Source organism: Mchenga conophoros, linkage group LG18 (genome assembly GCF_057382185.1).
Source record: "Mchenga conophoros isolate Kocher_MC1m ecotype Shallow Benthic linkage group LG18, M_conophoros_male_GT1.1, whole genome shotgun sequence".
Taxonomy (NCBI): domain Eukaryota; kingdom Metazoa; phylum Chordata; class Actinopteri; order Cichliformes; family Cichlidae; genus Mchenga; species Mchenga conophoros.
In genome coordinates this window covers 8,493,533-8,512,618 of record NC_140543.1, presented here as the reverse complement: position 1 = coordinate 8,512,618, position 19,086 = coordinate 8,493,533, and the positions used below count along the sequence as shown (strand labels likewise).

Here is a 19,086-nt window from a genome sequence, read left to right as displayed (position 1 = left end):
GGTTTTTCCTCAACATCATTTGACCCCTTCCTTTCCACTTATGGAAAAGCCGACATCATCCTGCCCTCACAGTGTGACTTAGATACTGGCAATATAGAGTCCATGCAATTCTCCTGCAAAGCTAGTGTTTATGCTGAAAGACAAGACTTTTCTCTTTTGTGCCCATTTTTTCCCTCAAACAAACTACTCAGTGTTATTTAACACCAGCATTGTATTAATACAGTTGTAGTCCTGAAGGTTTGTGTCATGGCCTGCAGCTGGAATTCTTTTCACCCTTTTCCCTGTGTGTCAGAGGCTCAGATCACATGTGTGAATAAAGTTTCCAACCAGAGTTTCCGAATTTGTCCGTAATTGGTCCAGAAAGCAAACTGGAAGTTGTATTTTCAGCTTTCTCAACATTGTAATCTTCAAATTTTAGCTGTAGTTAAAAATTTGATGGAACAAAAAATTCTAATTGGTGTCTGCAATTTTTGAGCAAACAACCAGATATTTATATACAACTCTGAGTTGTTTATTATCGCATCATCCTGAACTCAGCAATTTATCAGTTTGTTTCATTCAGGGAATTTGTGCATAATTCTGGGTTTAATTTTCACACTCACAGAGTAGATCCTGCCACTACTGCTACTACTACTGATTTTTAATTGCATAGAGAAATTTTGGAAAAGAGTTTAGCCAGAACAAAAAGTCTGGTAAAACAGACACACTGGCTTCATTGCACTCCAGGAAGTTTTCATTTCATTCTGGTTTAGTCAAGCCGTTTTCTACTATTTGCCTTATTAGAGGCAATAATTACAGTTTAGTTAAGTTGGTGTTTGATGATGGAGTCTGCATTAATTTCATGTGCAAGTTGAAACCACTACCAAAGCGTGCCAAAAATATATCGCCCACACATCACCAGCAGCAGCCTAAACTGTTGATACAAGGCAGGAAAGGTCCGTGTTTTCACCTTGTTTAGGCCAAATTCTGACCCAACCATTTGAAAACTGAATCAGCTGATACACATTGTATCTAGTGCTCGGTGTGGTCTTCTGCTGCTGTAGCCCATCTGCTTCAAGGTTCGCTGTTTTGTCTATTAGAAATGCTCTTTTGCATGCCTTGTTTGTAACGACTGATGATTTTAGTTACTTTTGTCTTCCTATCAGCTCAAAGCAGTCTGGCCGTTCTCCTCTGATATCTGTCATAAGCACGGCATTTTCATCCAGACAGCTGCCACTCACTGGATATTTTCTCCCTTTCTTCAGAACATTCTCTTTAAATCTCACAGATGTCTGTGTGGGGAAAATCAGCAACAAACATGCCACATTCAGACGTACTTAAATCACCTTTTTTCTTCATTCTGATGCTCAGTGTGGATGTCAAACCTAACCTCGGAGCTGATAATACTTTTCCAGAAGCTATGGAAAATGGAATAAATCAATATTCTTTCAGGGTTTTGTTACAAAGTCAGAAATTCCAGTGCAGCATACTGTAAACAGTAGTTTTTACTGCTGTCAGTTTTAAGTAGCTGGTGTATCAAATTTACTTTATACCTCAGTCCAAGCTCGAGGGTGTCATCTTTACACACCAGAATGGATGCTGATCATAGTTCAGTGTTCTCTCTGCTGACTATTTTTTATGATTTCAGTGTCCAACAGCTCTGCAGTTTGCTCCTTTGATATTCTGCAGCGAATGCTGATGAGAAGAAGCACGGCCAGTCAGTTTGTATTAGAGAGGAGGACAGAGCTGAGTCAGTGGCCATTAAAGACAGAAGGGTGAGGCTGAACAAGACAGCGGTAAATCAGAACTAAGCACTTTGAGGTGAAACACAAGAGGATGAGGAGAATAGGTGGACAGTGAGGAAGAGGAGGAATGAGAAGTGAGGAGAGCTGTATAAAGTATGAAAGGCTAAATTTTAGGGGTAGCAGGCTGTCTGGCTGGAGTATTCCCTCTGTGTTTCTCACAACTGCAGTGACATTTTCCTCTGCCTTTCCCATTTTATCCCTCACTGATTTTGCTGTATGTGTGTACCGGCCTCCATCTGCTTCTCTGGATGCCCCACCTCACATCTTGGAGATGATTTGACTTCATGAGAAGCAAAGAACAGACTGTGTATGGGGAAAGAAATGATAAGCACTCGAGGATAAGAGTGTAGAGAAGACAGAGGGGAAGAGGAGGATTAGGATGAGGTGAGGAATGAAGAAGGAGAGAAAAAAGGGATGATAAGAAAAAACGTCTAGCTAATAGTTCCCCTGTTTGTTTCCCTGCTGTGACACGCTGAACCTCTTCTACAATTTCACCCCCGCTGGCTTTTTAGGGAGTGTTAGTGTCTATGTGTTCCCATGCAGCCCTCAGTTTTGCAAAGCCTCTAGAGTACTGGGTTTCTGCAAGGCAGCAGTGCTATAAATATTAATGTCTGTCCAGAGAAGTGAATGTTTAAGCAACAGATTTTTGCTAAGAGTGGTCGGATCTGTCTGTATTTGTGTCAGTGTCGCTACTTCCTGAAACGATTACAGGGGAGTTTTCTCTGCATTAAAGAATTAGTCAGGGTCTAATTTCCTTGTTTTTTTCATCATAGCCAATGAAATCTAATCTCATATGACTTTGGGCTGAAGACGTGAATTCAGCTTCATCAGACATTTATAATATATTCATTGATTTATTTTTTGCATCTAAGCCATCAGGCATCCCTTTTTTAAAGCTGTTCTCATGAATAGTTTTAGATTAACGCTGGATTAAAAAACGGAGTCCCTCATAGTGGATGCACCCACAGGGATTTTCACCCTTTTCAACTCTGTGGGGCATTTAAGAGTGTTTTGGATCATTTTTAAAAAGTTTTTCTAGTTCTGTCTTCCCCATGAAAATGATCCAAAATGTTCAGTAGTTTTACTAGATAATGTTATTACTGTGCATAACCACAAGCAGAAACTATGTAGATGGCATGGAGTGTAGTATCCTGTTTTTAACATCATTATAAATTATATTACACCTCATGTTGCTCTTTCTGTAACCCAACTTATTAGATTTTCCAAATAAAACTAAAGAGCTTGTGCTGCTTGTGGCACAGCCAACCCACCTACTCCATAATGCACATTCTCTGCATCCCTTAAAATGGAAACTGTTATATATTGTGTCAGGAAAATTTACACGGGTTTGAGATGGAAGCAAAAATAGTTTACTTTAGAAAAATCCATGGGAACTGTCTGAGAAACATATGAACCAATCCTGTTATTGGTAAGGAACTCATCATTTCTCTTCTCTAATTATATCCCCGATGTTGATGGGTTGAGACAGAAAAGGTGATGTGTTGGCATTCTGTATTGAGCCGCTAATGAAGACGTAATGTTGTTTACTTATGGTGGAAGTGAAACTTGTAGGGAGCAAAGCTCTTAGAACCTTAATTTGGGTGAAATTTAGTGAACTTTAAGAGCATTTTACGGTGATTTTAATTTAAATTGGTGATTCTTTATTTCAGATTTTGTCACCATGACTTTTAAAGAAACAAAAGGTATAATGATATTAAGTTGATTAAGTTGAGTGGCAGAGAAGTATGTGACTGTTATGCAGGACATGTATGAGACATATATAAGGATAGCGAGACAGTGGTGAGGTGTGTGGTAGGAGTGACAGATGCTTTCAAGGTGGCGGTTGGCTCTGAGACCTTCCTTGTTTGTAGTGGTGATGGACAGGTTGATAAATGAGATCAGGCAGGAGTTTCTGCAGAGTATCGTATTCACAGATGACACTGATCTGTAGTGGGAGTAGGAAGCAGGTGAGAGAGAGCCTAGAGAGGTGGAGGTATGCTCCGGAGAGAAGAGGAATGAAATAGTAGAAGCAAGAATACATCTGTGGATGAGAGAAAGACTGGTGTAACCGGGCAGATAAAAGTAGCAGAGGTACAGCAAACAAAGCTATGGATGGAGTACAAGAGAGGTGAAGAAGAGAGTGAAGGCAGCGTGGAGTGGGTGGAGACAAGTGTCAGGGGGGATTTGTGACAGAAGGATAACAGCAAGAGTGAAAGGGAAGGTTTAGAAGAGGGTAGTGAGACCTCCTGTCATTTTCTGGAGGTAGCTGACTTGAAGATGCTTTTGAAGATTTCCACTGGGAATAGCCTGAATGGACAGGGTTAGAAATGAATACATCAGAATGACATCTTAGATCAAGTGCTTTGGAGATAAAGTTAGAGAGGCAAAGTTGAGGTGGTTTGGGCATGTGCAGAGGATGGATAGTGGATATGTTGGACAAAAGATGTTGAAGATGGAGCTGCCAGGAAGGAGGAAAAATGGAAGCCCACGAAAGAGGTTCATGGATGTAGTGAAGAAGGACATGCACTCGTTGGTGTGACACAGGAGGATGCTGGGATAAGATGAGATGGAGGCATGCTTGTTCAATCCAGAAACTTGCTATGAGGTGCTCACCGCTGCAAACTTCTTTCCCAGAAAATGCCCTTGAAAATTGTGCAGTTGAGTTTTACTCATCCCTTAACACCTCAGATACCTAAAAACAATCAGTGAATGCAGCTCTCAAACAACCCTTATTAAAATTGTTCTTCAACTACATTTGTAGGTGTTTTGACCATGACCATGAAGAATGTATGTTTTTTATGCCAAGAACTATTATGGTGCTTTACAAATAATGAAGAAATGTATATGGAAAACATATAGCTGCTGTTTTTTCATCGTATTTTAACTCTTAAACTTTCAGTAACAAGAACTAAGAGGAAAAAATAAAAATCTGAACTATAAATTAGATGAAAATCAGTGTTTGTTTCAATTTCATGAAATATTTTACCCGTTTTGCAAGTTTTTATATTGCCAGTGGTATCACACTATTTCCCTCTTATTACAGCATGATATTATTCCAGAGATGAAATGTAAAGAGTTATCCAAGCTGCGTGTGTTTTAATGGTCCTCAGGGAGAAAAGTGCAGCTTGAGGGGATTTCAGGTCTTGACCGGTCATACTGCAGTTGTGTGATAAATTCTAAACCCAGCAACCAAACACCAAAAAATTGAATTTCTCTACAGGGTGTATTATCAACTTGGAGATAAAACACTTCAAGCTTCAGCAAAAGATTCAATTTAAGGCAGGCTGAGAACAAATGTGTGTAATACTGGTCTGGAGCAATGCCACCTACAATCTCGTGCTCCCTAACCACCATGATCACCCAGACCTGCTTTTTTTCCTGAAAAGGCATTGGAGTTCATCTTTGGTGTGACGATGCTGGTTTATCAGTTTGTGTGTCATCTCGTAGAAAAGTTGTGTGCTTTTTTTCATGTGAGCTGAAAGAAGGACTCTAATGATTGCCTGTCTGGCTGACTGATGAAGTCTCAAAAGTTCTGCAACTAGTGATGATTTTGGACTCAAGGTCAAGTCAAGTTTAACTTTATGGTGCAAATGGATGTTAATGTTAGTTGTAAGATTTTGGCTGGAAACATTTTTCAGATTTTGGTCGATATCGACATGATAGCATCACACAGTTGCTGCAGACAGATGCACATCCATTGTGTTAATCTCCTGCTCCATCATCATCCCTAAGCTGCTCTGTTGCACTGAGATCTGGTGACTATGGAGGTCATTTGAATACAGTGAACTCGTATTCATGTTCTTGAAACCAGTTTTAGATGATTTGAGCTTTGTGACTTAACACATTATTCTGCTGGGAACCACCATCATCAGATGGGTGCATTGTGGTTATAAAGGGATAGAGATGAACAGCAGCAGCACTGGGGTACACTGAATGTTGAGCTTGTGCAATTTTAAGACTTAGTTTCCTATTTTTAGTTGACAGTAGTAGCACCCAGTTTGGTTGTCTGTGGCTCATCTGTTGAGCTGAGCATTTAGAAATGTTTTCTGGAGCACGTCACTGGATATTTTCTCTTTTTCAGACCATTCTCTGTAAACCCTAGAGATGGTTTAGTGGGAAAATCTCAGACCTGCCCATCTGGTTTGCTCTGTCAGCGGTCTGCCTCTATATCGCCGAAGTAGGGTGGCATTACCATAATACATCAACACAAAACTTGCCTTACTATCAAAGCACAAGTAAAGAAATGAAATGAGTAAATGATAGATGATGATGTTTTCTAAAGAACCAGTTGGGAAACTGTTAGTGCAAATGAATGAATCGCTTGTTACCTCTGAGTGTCTCAAAACCACAGTTACGCATTCATAACTACTCTTTGTGCTTTTTTAAGTGGTGAAACATCATGTCAAACAGTTACAAATTAATTCCAGATTAATGGAGTAACACAAGAATGACAACTGATGGTGGAGTAAACTATAATAAATGAGCAGTGGTGTATTTTGAATCAACGTTAATCTGGAAAAAGTGATTCATGGATAGTTTTAAACTAGTTATTACCTAGTAAATCTTGATATAAAGTACTTAATATGTTTTTTTGAAAGTTTTTTCAAGGTCAGCTTTGACCTTAGGTGCTAACATTGAAAGCCAAGGTCAAATTGTTAGTCAACCTAGGTACTTATGTCCCCCAAGGCCTAGAATATTGTTGTGAAGTTTAAAGGTGATCCATAAAAATGTGGGTAATATAAAGTTTTTACTGATTTTCACATTTGGCTCTGTTCCAAGATTCAGTTGGAGATCATAGTCCTTCTACTACAATAAAAGGCTCAATGAAGCGAACAATATCAGAGCCATTTGCTTTTAATGGTAAATGGTAAATGACCTGTATTTGTATAGCACTTTACACATCCAGTCATGCACCCATTCACGCACACATTCACACACTGGTGATGGCAAGCTACATTGTAGCCACAGCCACCCTGGGGCGCACTGACAGAGGCGAGGCTGCCGGACACTGGCAGCCTTAAAGTAAAGCCATTTCAATAGGTGCAGTCACAGCCATGTTTAAAGAGTACAAAGTACAACTATGAGGAAATCTGGAGGGAACAAAGAGCTCTCTATAGAGGCACTTATTCACCTTTGCTTTTTGGAATCTATCAGACAGAAAGTCCAACATCCAGGCATAATATTGGGTTTTATTCACGCTTTCCCACTATGACAGGAGATAGTCACCATAACAGCCTTCATTTGTGACCGCAGGCCTAATTGGAGTCCATATTTTAACTCCAGTTCCCCTCAATTACCCTGCACTGTGAAGATTTAACAGTTCAAGCCAAAAGTTATGCTTCAGTACTTTCCTCTACAACTTTTTGAAAGCATTCAATCTCTGCTGTTAGCTAGAGAAAACCTAGTAGCTTTTGTGTTTCAGCCCTGAGGAAACCTGAGCTGGAATTGCTGAAGAGGCAAGGGAAGATCGAGAACATCAAATTATCTGCAGAGAAGATTTTTTTTTAAGAGCACTTATTTTAATGTCTCCTTGGGGAAGCTGGCTGTAAAGTAAAACTAAGTAGTTGTTGTGAATGTGGCTCCTGTTGTGGTTTAGTGAAGGTGTGAAGCGATTGTGCGCACAGACGGACACCACGCAGGGAGAGAGACAGAATTTATAGAACGATTTATAAATGTCCTCTGTCATTATGACATCAAGGGTTTTTTTGTTAGGTTTGATGCTCATATAAAAAAAATTATATTATAGCGGTGACAGTGCAGTGAGGTTTTCTGGTCTCTGTGCAGCAGGTTGCAGTGGGTGTGGATGTGATCTTCGCTGCCTTGCTGTTGCAGTGACTGGATCCTGACCTCATTTTACAGGAAACCTGTCCCCCCACAGACTGACAATATTTTCTGCAAGCAGCATCTACTCCAAGCAGTTCTCTAGCTGACCACCGCTGTTGTTTACAGTGATGGCCCTCATAAACCTCTAGAGGAGGAAAAGAAGCTTAACATGGCTTTGTGTTCATGCAGTATTGGTTTAAAACTTTACTATACAGCTTATAGCCAGAAGGAATCCCACCTGAACATGTTGTCTTTTTCTCTGTCACTCTCAGTTTGTGTAGTGTCCCTCTAACAACACTCGCCAACATTCATAGACAGAGCTCAGTTTTATTTACAATATCAAATATCACAGTGTTTTGGAGTCAGCTCTTAAAGAGTAACTTAACACCTGGCAGAGAGTACGATTAGTACTTGGCACTAAGCTCTTCAGATGAAAGTTTCTGGCCTGAGCAGAAATCTGCTCCAAGTATGACTCCTCTCAACCGTGAAAGCACTTTGAATATTAATACCAGTTCTGTCATACCAGATTTAAAGCATGTTGTTGTGCTGACAGAGTGGTTTTTTTTCTCTCTTGGTCAAAAAGTCTGAGCTGCCTATGTTAATTTGATACCAGAGCCAAAGAAAAAGGGGTTGTAGCATTTCCTGTCAATCATTGTTTGTATTTTGTAGTTTATTAAAGTGCCTAAAATAGTTTTAATAAGGCGTAAGTTAAATGCTCTCTAAAAAAGATTATGTCACCAACCAGCTAATTGCAATAATTTACACAAGCAAGAAATCAACTGTTAAGTTGTAAAATGTCTAATCAATTATATTATTCATCCTATTTAAAGAGTAGGTGGGCAGTTAAGCTTGATTTATAGTAATGTGATAATTCTGTTGTAACCTATGCTGTAGCATGATGCACAGCTTTCCAGAAAAGTAACAATATGTCAAGGCAACAGCTGTGATTAGACTTCCTGTTCTTAACACGTCTTGGTAATAAAGTAAATTGATTAGCACAAAGATAATTTCTCTGTTTAAGAAAATGTAATAGATTATGTATTTCAGCGTAAAGCACAATGTTAATAACTAGTGCTGTTTCAGTGTTAACACAGTTTTCTTGTTTCATAGCTCTGAAAATTTGTGAATAGATTTGATGATTTAACTCATCAGTCATTCCAGTTGTTTAAAATCTGTTACCTCTAAGGTTGAGCTTAACGGGATTGTCCACCCCAAAATCAATTTTACATGTCCGAGATTTGTGTTTTAGTGTTTTAAAACACCTTTGACCCACACAGGGTCAAAGGTATACATACAGGTCCAAATATATAGCTACACTTGAACCTTTTAAAAAGTGCCGCTGAAGGATGTATAATGTACAGGGGTTTCTTTATTGGTCTTTTAACCAATAAAGAAAACCCCGGTCCAAAATCAATACCCTAAACTCAACTGAAGTTTGCAGCTTTCCACTCAGAGAAGCCAAAAGTTTTATGTTCATTAGAGACAAAGAGCTACCTGGCCACAATGACAACAGGTATGCTGGGGGGGGGGGGGGGGGGGGGGTGGAAGATGAGGCTTTATAACCAAAGAACACTGTTCATCTGTTGAGCATCATACAAGTGGCAGCAGCATCCTCTGGGGTTGTTTTGCTGACTGTGGTGCTGGTATATGGGCCAAAGTGGATAGAATAACGAAGAAGCAGCGCTAATTCTTCATCTTCATTTCAAATCAACAGCTAGATGGTTGAAACTTGTACATAGTTGGGTGTGCTAACATGAAAATGATCCCAAAGATTTAACTGATCTTATCTGTTTTTCTACCCAGAGTAACTATCCAGTCAGAATGATGCCAGAATTATGAGTGTATGTAAACTTCTCACCGGAACTGTATGTGTACCTTCTCTTCAGTTTAATACAATTAAAGGCACTCACGTTGTGCTGCTTAAAATTCCACAAATTTGAAAAACAACAGTGTTTTTGGAAATCATTCACGGCTTACTCCAAAAATCAACATAGTAACCAGTTTCATGTGAACTTCATTAACTATAACTGTGCAAAAGGATTACCTGTGATGAGAGGGTCATAACAAAGTAGATTTAAAATCTTTATTACACCCACTCGGCTTAGCTGTAATGTCAACTAGCTGCACGTTTCCTTTGGTTTGCAAGTGAATTTCAGCACAAAGAAAAATTGTGGTAAGATGACATGAAAAGAGACACTGATGCTGTTCAGTTTTCCAACAGATTTACTTTTATTTCTTTTTTGTGGTGCAGTTATATTATAGTCAGGATAAGCTAGACGTCTTAAAAACACACATCTAATCACACTGGAATACAGGTGGATAAATGGCACCAGAGGAAAAATGACATTTGTGCATTTGATTCCTGAGGTGAAGTGCCCTTTAAGGGGTCTGCACCAACATATATCAATGCAAAAAATTGCCCTTTAAGCATAAAGCAAAATGAAAATCAATAAAATATAGTTTCATATTACAATACTGCTTCATATTTATGGCTACTGACCCTATGAAAAAAGATAAAAGTTACACTGTGGCACTCATTTACATAAAAATAGTTTGTAGTGTAAGCTCTTCTGCTGGTGCAATGCAGTTTTCAATTTTATGAATCCCCAGTGTCCAATTCAGTGTTTCCTTTTTGAAATAAATTAGATTTGCCATTGCTTGGATGATATGAACATCCCTGCATTTTACTTGAATGACAGAACAATATTACATTTTGTACCATTTCTTTTCCCCGCAGAGACTTGTTGGTCTGCTGCTCTCTATTAATACATATTTTGGGGCAAATATATTAAAATCATTTGCTTATTGCTGCCAGTGAATTAGTGGATTTTTTAAATTAAATATATATCCTCTTGGGGCCATCACTATGATTGGTGTTTCCTGCAGCACTCCTTCTAAATCTGCATATCTCAGGCGTTGTGATTCATGATAAATGTTCTCGGTTTTAGCAGCATATAAACGGACCAAAGTCTTTTTGCAAGTTAAACCTGGCAGTTTCAAGATGAAGGAATTTTAAATGCTGTGGTTCTGTGGCTCGTTGCTGTTTTGATCACTTCATTTGGTTGATGTCTGTCTCCCACACAGCCACCCACATCACTGATCAGTGTGACGAGCCTCAATAAGAAGGATGATTGTTCTCTGCTTTCAAAGGCAGTGTCGGATTGTGTGTGGGCTACTGTATAGCCTTACACACACAGATTGTGTTGCACATAATGAGTTGATTATCTGGTGTTTTCTAGCTGGATAAGGCCAGAATGAATCGGCATTATGCAGGAACCTGTTCGACATCTGGCTAAAGAACTGGAGCTGAAGAACAAATATCCTTGCCATTGCTCACAGCCAGATGAGTTAAAGTGCTGAGCATCTCAGTTTGGTAGCTGTCAGACAGGCAGATGTTTGCAGGGAAGAACACAGGAAGCAAACAAGAGGAAGCCCATCGAAAAGTACTGATTCCTTAAAGCTGATCTAGTACTTTGAAGCATTAAAAACAGTGAGCAAGAAATATAATTCTTTATCTTGTGTTTTCAGTGTCACACAAATATCAAGAAAACTCCAAAACTCTATTACCCTGCAAGGTCATCTTCCTATCACCCTCTGGACCTCTTTCAGGCTTTCCATAGGTCTGTTCTGTCCTCTTATGCTTATGAGTCAGTGATGCACACGTTCTTTCAGTTTGTCAAACAACAACTTAAATTTCATTTTGGGTAAGTGGACAATGGGAAACGAAGATTGTCCAGGTGTTTTTTCTGTGTCAGAGCTCTCAGAGCACTACATTAGAACTTTAAATCAACAAAATGACCCTAGGGAACATATTCACGCTAGACAACCTCGTGAATCTCCAAAGAATAAAAGAAATAAATAGTTATGTGATGTGTACGTCTGAGTTTGGAAAATCAAAAGTGTTTGACTTAAAACTGCCGGTTAGAACCTCAACACGGGCAACGGTCAGTTTGACAGAAGAGTTGATGTTGTTGAAGTTTAAGGTTAAATGTGTGAGTTCAAAAGGAATTTCTCCAGAGAAATCTGAATATAGCAGGAATCCTGGTCAACAGATACATGACAACAATCCAATTTAAATCTTTTTTCTTGCCTCCCTCTATCTTTTAAACAAATAAAATATGTGAGGCAGTGGTGTGGTTTTACATCTAAAATTACTGTACAAATTGAGTAATGTCTGAATCAGCAGTAAGATGAACATTGTTTTTATGTCACAATGACTATTTCTTTGTTTTATTCTCTTCTGATAGCACTGTGATAGAAAACAGTCATACAATTTGTATAAACAAATGTAGGTTGTACACTTAAAAATTAGAAAATATAGTCAAGTTCTAATCTAGACAGTGTTGTCAAGTAGTGTGAGTAATGTGTATGTTTTTAAAATTTGATGTTTAAAATTAAAAGCCTATAAACCTACATTTAGTACATTTTTTTGTACATTTTGTCTTTTTTTTCTTTTTATTCTCACTTGTCGATCTGACCTTTTCATTTAATTAACCTATTCCTCCCTTGCGCGCCTGGTCTAAAAAAAACAACTTATGGGGCTATTTTTCAAAACTGCATGGCAAGTTCATTCAACCAATCGAGAAATCATTTACTGTTTTCTCACTAAGGGGATGTTGGATTTGTTGCATTTGATTTATGTTCCAACAAGTTTGGTGACAGTTATTTAATTACTGTAAATTTGTCAGAGTTTCATGGAGTTTTGCAAATCGCTGTCTGGACTGATGTGAATGCATTTTTCCCAAATGTCTTTCATAAAAGTCTAAGGTTATTCACGATACTGTGGACCAATATTCAAGGACTTAAAGGGTTACTTAACTATATAAACTTGGGTAAACTTGAATGATTTAGCAGCCTTAAAGAACCAGGCTTAAAGAAGTAAAGCTAAAGCACGTAATCTAAAAAACATATTGGGCCAAAGGTTTCAATAAATTCTGCAAGTGCAACAACAATAAACTGGACTGAACGAGTGGGAAAAAGTTTAAATAGACTTCAAAACTAAATTAAGTGACACATGGGTATTTAAGTTTCAGATGGAAGACCCCCTATGTCATTGATAAGTAGGGATGGGTATTGATAAGATTTTCACGATTCCGATTCCATTTTCGATTCTGTTTAATGATTCGATTCTTTATTGATTCTTTTTAAAAAAGGAGAACACTAAGGTCGATTAGCTTAGAACTTTGTTTTATATCTTCTCTTTGAACAAGATAGAAATTTAGGAGTAACATGGCCTTACAAACCCAACAGTGAGATCTTGTGAGATCTTAAGAGGTCCACAGCCTTCAATGGGGTGTCACAGGGTCCCCAGGAAAAAAATTGTAAATGTAAAATAATAAAATAAATATTCTTCTGTAGCAATAACAAAGTATAACATCAATTATTCAGTAGCAATTACACAAGAATATCCAGTAATGTCCCTGCCTACAATTAAACACATTCACTTACCGAAAATCGGGGGCATCTGCTGCGGCAAATGGGTGCAAGCCTTTGACCACAAACTTAGTCACTGCTCGGAGACATTCGTCTATCCTGGCCTGAAAGGAGACGCTACCGGTAGACTGCAGCGAGAATCTGAGCCAGCCAGACTCTGTCTGTCTCTCTCATCATGGTCACCTAAATGCACAGTAATGGCAGGTTTTGTAATAAGGCAGATCGCGCTAACATAATATGCACTGTTAGTTGATTATTTACCTGCCGCATTAACGGGAGAGGACGTGCAAACATTACTGCTGCTGCTGGGTTGAGATTCACGAGTCCGGAGTGGAATTAAAAACATGACAGGCCGACTGGAATCGATAAGGGAATCGTTTGCTAAAATGGCAAACAATTCCAAGGAATTGAAACAGTGGGAACCGGTTTTCAACAAGAACCGGTTTTCGATACCCATCCCTATTGATAAGACAGCACAAGATAGAATTAAATATCCTAAATGTCAAAACCATTTGAGCTGATAATGAAATTAAGATCTTTGGTCTATTTGGAGACGATTTTTAAATACCTTCTACCAGTTACAACTCAAAATATAAGATTTTGGGTTATTTCTTTTAGCTTCGCAACATTGAAAAAATAAACCACGCGGCAGAGCTAAAGTAAAACAAAATGCAAAAAAGCTCACTGTGTTGTATTTTTAATGCGTTCTTTCTTTCTCTGTGTATATCCAGGCAGGAGCAGGCTTGAACCCCCTTGGGTCAAACTGGAGGTAGACGTTGTGTGGATTAGTAAAATGAGCATTGATGTTTTCTGCTTGAGGATGATTGTTAGCGCTCTGGAGCAAAAACAACCATCGCTGGAGCCTCATTATCCTGCTTACTGCTACGTGCTTTGAACGGCTAAATAAGTTGGCTCATACTGAGAGGCACTGAACTTTGGGTTTGTGGGGCTTATAGAGCTCTGAAGTGCAAGACCTTCTGTTTGCTGAGGTGATGGATGGAGCTCATCGGTATTCAGGGTCACCAGCTCAGTCACGGACTCTGTGGGCACTTTCTATTCAGTAAAGAAGTGGACAGTGCAGGTGAATGAGCCACTCTGTCTCTGGTATTAGTCTGTCATTTCAGGGGTGATAAAATGTATTTGCCTTATACCCTCCAGAGATATTTTCAAAATTTCCTTTAATGTTTTTTAATGCGGTCAAACTGACCATTTGTCACATTGGTGCAACGATAAAGTTGGCACTCTATGAATTGATGGATAGTGCAGACGCTGAGTGATGGGTGTCCAGGAGGTTTTTGACTGAACTGAAAGGATATTTCCCATCACTCAGAGTTCAATACATGCTTCCAGTTCTGGTGCTCAAGTTTTTGTTTTATCAAAGGCAAAGAATGCTTCTTTTTTTTGCCAGGAGATATTTCACTTAGCCGAAGATTGAAGAATTATCTTTTCTGTGTAAATTTATAATACTTTGATCATGAATAATGTTTTTGTGGTGATCTGAATGCCTAAAAGCATTATTATATATTTTTTTTAGTCTAACACCCTTTAATGTGAAGCTTACACAAAGACAGGAGGTGTTTTCAGGAAGGTGCAGCAGTTTAATATTCAGAAAGGCTCTCTGTCCAACACAGCCAGGGTCAGTGTTGAGGTTCGTTGGCTACAGAGGCCAGCAGGTATTCAACATTTAGCTCCATTTTCCTCTGAGCTGTCTGTGTTTGTGCTCCACTAGTCACACTGTCAGGGACATCGGCTTTTAAATGCCACAGCTCCGTCGAGGAAAAGTGGCCCTGTGTTTTAAAACTCCACTGCTCTCTCTCGGCTGTTTCCTCAGCGAGGCTGTGCTCTCACCACACATTATCTCCTCAGGGATTACAGCACTCCGCGTTGGAGAGCCGTCCCTCTCATCTCACCTCTTCAGACTACTGTAATTCACCTGCTTTTCATACTGAGAGCTCCCCCACCACCCACAGTTATAAGTGTCAGTAAGGGCATAGCCTGGAGGAATAAAGACTATCAGGAGGAACTTCAGAGGACAAAAGAGCTGGACGCCTTCTGATGATTGTTGAGTAGCTGGATGGCATTTAAAATGCTAGAATTAAATATGTATGAGCCTCTGCTCCACTCTGGTAACTATAAAGTGCAGTATAACTGTGTTATATGGTCTGATGTTTAATGATAACTGCTGCAACACACTGTACTAAACAGAGTTCAGACTCGGTTAATACCCAATAATTTTACAATCAAATTACAGTGCCACTGAGGCCAAGCTGAAGGCTTTCTAATGTTAACAAGCAGCTGGACCAAATATTCATAGACATTTATCCCTCCACGTGGATATACACTCACCAACCTCTTCATTAGGTACACCTGTTCAACTGCTCGCTGATGCAAATATCTATCAGCCAATCACATGGCAGCATCTCAGTGCATTTAGCTACATAGACATGGTCAAGATGAAGTATTGATGTTCAAACTGGGCATCAGAATGGGAAAGAAACATGATATAAGTGACTTGCATGGTTGTTGGTGACTTACAGGCTGGTCTGAGTATTTCAGAAACTCCTGATCCTCTGGGATTTTCCCACACAATCATCTTTAGAGTTTAAAGAGAATAGTCTGACAAAAAGACAATATCAATTGATCAGCAATTCTCTGCATGAAAATGCCTTGTTGATGCCAGAGATCAGAGGAGACTGCTTTGATCTGATGCGAATAGTGACTCAAATAACCACTCATTGCAATCAAGGTGTGCAGAAGAGCATCTCTGAACGTGCAACACATTTAATCTTGAAGCAGATGAGCTACGGCAGCAGAAGATCATCCTGGGTGCCACTTCTGTCAGCCAAAAACTGGAAAATTAGTCCAGAATTTGCAAGAATTTACTAAAAGTGATCAGTTGAAGACTGGAAAAACAAAACAATCTCTGCTTCGCCGTTCAGATGGTATGGTCAGAATTTGGGTTAAGTGAATAAACGTGCAACCATTCTGCCTTGTATCAAAAGTGCCAACTAAGCATCATTTAAATGCTACAGCCTACCTCAGTATTGTTTCTTAGCTTGTTGATGCCTTTGTTCACATCTTCTGATGGCTGCTTCCAGCAGGATAAAATGCCATATCACAAACCTCAAAATATGTCAAAGTTGTATTCTAATTTTTGCCTCATAACTTTTGCACTGTCCACTTCCTGCTGTGACAAAACAAATTTCCCACGTGTGGGACTAATAAAGGTTATCTTATCTTATCTTATCTTAAGTGATTTCTTGAACATGAGGTCACTGAGTTCATCGTACTTAAATAACCTCCATAGTCACTAGATCTAAATCCAGTAGAGCACGTCGGGATGCGGTGAAACAGGAGATTCACATTATGGTTGTACAAGCGACAAATTCGCAGCAGTATCAGTCTGGACCAAAGTCTGTGAGTAATGTTTGCAGGACCTTGTTGAATCTCTGCCACAAGGACTTAAACGAGCTCTGAAGCCAAAAGGGGTCCAACCCAGCACTAGCAAGGTGTACCTAATAAACTGACTGTATAATTATAAGCTTTAATTCTTAGCTCCCCAGCTGTATTGTGAAACGTGTCTATCACAGCACTACACAAGAATTAGTATTTATTTGTATGTCTTTGCACACCATCCTTTTTTTTGTTTCATTTTGTATCTGCAGGAGACAGCTAATGCATAAGTAATGGTGAAGAAGCCTTTTGATCAAATATTCTGGGTATATATGTTGTAGTATACTCACCACTCTAAGCACTTTACACTTTACATTGTCACAAACTGTGATGGATATATCAACTGTTGCTTTTGGCACTTAGTATCTTGTCCAGGATCACTTTGACATGAAGTACTGTAGCTTGAGATTGAAGCATTGACCTTCTTATTAGTGGGCAACCCCGACTACCACCTGAGTCACAGCTACCCCTCAGGGTTCCTATGTGAGACCATATTGGAGAAGACTGTTGACTGTTTCTGTATTCTCTTTAACAGAAGTGTAAAACGGTAAATCCTCAACTGACTTGTGGTGTGTTTGGAAGTACAGCTGTTGCTCATTGCATTTGTGTTTGAATCCTCTATCGTGTGTTGCAGTTTGGTTAAAACACCTGCCGAAGATATAGATTTAATAATATAAAAATCCAGTATTTTGAAGCATTCAAATGAGAAAAAATTACATTTAGACCATTATCTTTAGAGTGAATGCCACATTTGGGCTCTACAGTGTATTTAATTGTGTATCCAAATACTTGGCATCCTCAGTTACTAAATAAATATTCCAGGATTTCAGGGTTCAGTTTGTGAAGCATCGTCAGTGCTTTAAAATTTAAAATCCTGCTCTTTTCTAAACTGATACAAAATTTTCTTTAACTACAGGTAAATAGGCCAATATTGTTGTTGGCTCTAGCTACAAATTTCATTTGAAAAGAGCTGCTGTAAATGGAATGGTATTCCTCTTTGAAATTATCGGGAGGCGGATGAAGACCTTGTGTTGTTGAGATGAAGTGCACTGATGTTGACAGAGTAATCGAAACTAAAGCCTTGCTGTCAGAGTTCTGGGCCCAGATCGGACTGCTGCGTGAATCATAGTAATTGGCTCTTGTCTCAGTGGTGGAGAACAACATCCATTAACGGAGAGGCTTTGGATGGAGGCGGTGATAGTTTGGCTTTAGCTTACAGTTTGCAGCTTGAGAGGAAAACTATGAATATTTATGGGGCTGGTGATCATGAATCCGTGTGTATATCTGTGGGATGTGATTATGCTGTGCAGACCAAAGACAATCAGATACAGTAAAACAAACATTCATTTGTAGTCTGCCTTTACAAATGATTTCTCTATGTCATGTAGCTATAATAAATGACAGAGAAAGCTGCTTTAATTTGAACAAAAAAGTGCTTGCTTTCTTTTTTTTGTAGGTTTATTGGAGACTGTGAGAGAGGCTCCAATTAAAATAAGAGTAATTAATGTTAATTACCGCATAATGTTCAATATATTATGTTTTGATTTCAGGGAATCATCCATAAACTAAATATGAGAAACATGTAAAGGTTTCCTCTGACAACACTGAATCATCCCCATCAGCATCCAGCCTATAATGACTCACTCAGGACGCCATTCATCTCCGCAACACGACATGATTGCAACGTTCATTTATCCATTGAGCCAGAATTACACCATTTACTCATCCAACTGGACATTATTACGCTGTTCATTCATCTAATATGGAGCCATTACTGCTGAAAGACCCGTTTCTACCTGGGGAACATTAAACCAGCTCCTGAATGATTAGACTCCTCTCTGACACTCATGTTGTTATATTCACAGGCTCAACACTTTAGTTGTCATTAGCGCCTCTTTAAGACTTTAGAATGAAACAATCAAAAGCTGTCCGAATAAACTTCTTTTATCTTAAAAAAGCTGATCATTTGCAGAGACAACGCTTTTACCTCTCAGCATCAGAGCACTCCCACCCTGCTGTTTATAACATTTCATCAGGTTTTCACTCAGGCTAAGAGATGGAGACTAATCCATTTCCAGCTGTGTCGGGTATTGTGATATTCTCATTGTGCTTTTTGCTGTTGATCTCTACTCTTTGAACCACTCAGCTTTTTTTCAGTCAGATAAAAAGTTTGAATGCTTCCTTCTTCTTTTTTTTCTTGATTTTAAAGCTTAAAAAAAGACATTCCCGCGTCAACCTACTGTTGTGAACTACTTAACTGTGCAGCGAGGAACTGTAGCTGACATTAACCCTGCAATTCAAAGATAACACATCCACTGCTCCTCTTTGCTTATGGCACTGAAGCCCAGTAACAGATTTCTTGAGCTAAGAGTGCTCTTACTCAGGATGCGTCATAGCTGTGTTCAACTATGCTTACTTCTCTCAGACTTTTAATTTTGTTTTGTTCAGTCTAGGAATATTTTGAGGAGGCTATATCTGTGTGGAGATGTTGAAACAAATGTAATTATAGACCCTCAAAAAGCACAGCAGTGCACATGCTGACATTTACATGTAAATGTCAAAATCTGAAGGACATTCATTATACTTTATGTTT

General features: G+C 39.0%; 1 protein-coding gene across 2 annotated transcripts in view; it reads left to right on the top strand.

The window, feature by feature from the left end:
- LOC146553148 (contactin-associated protein-like 4) overlaps nucleotides 1-19,086 on the top strand; it is a 150,338-nt gene that overhangs the window by 23,013 nt on the left and 108,239 nt on the right. The gene's annotated exons all lie outside the window — the stretch shown is intronic.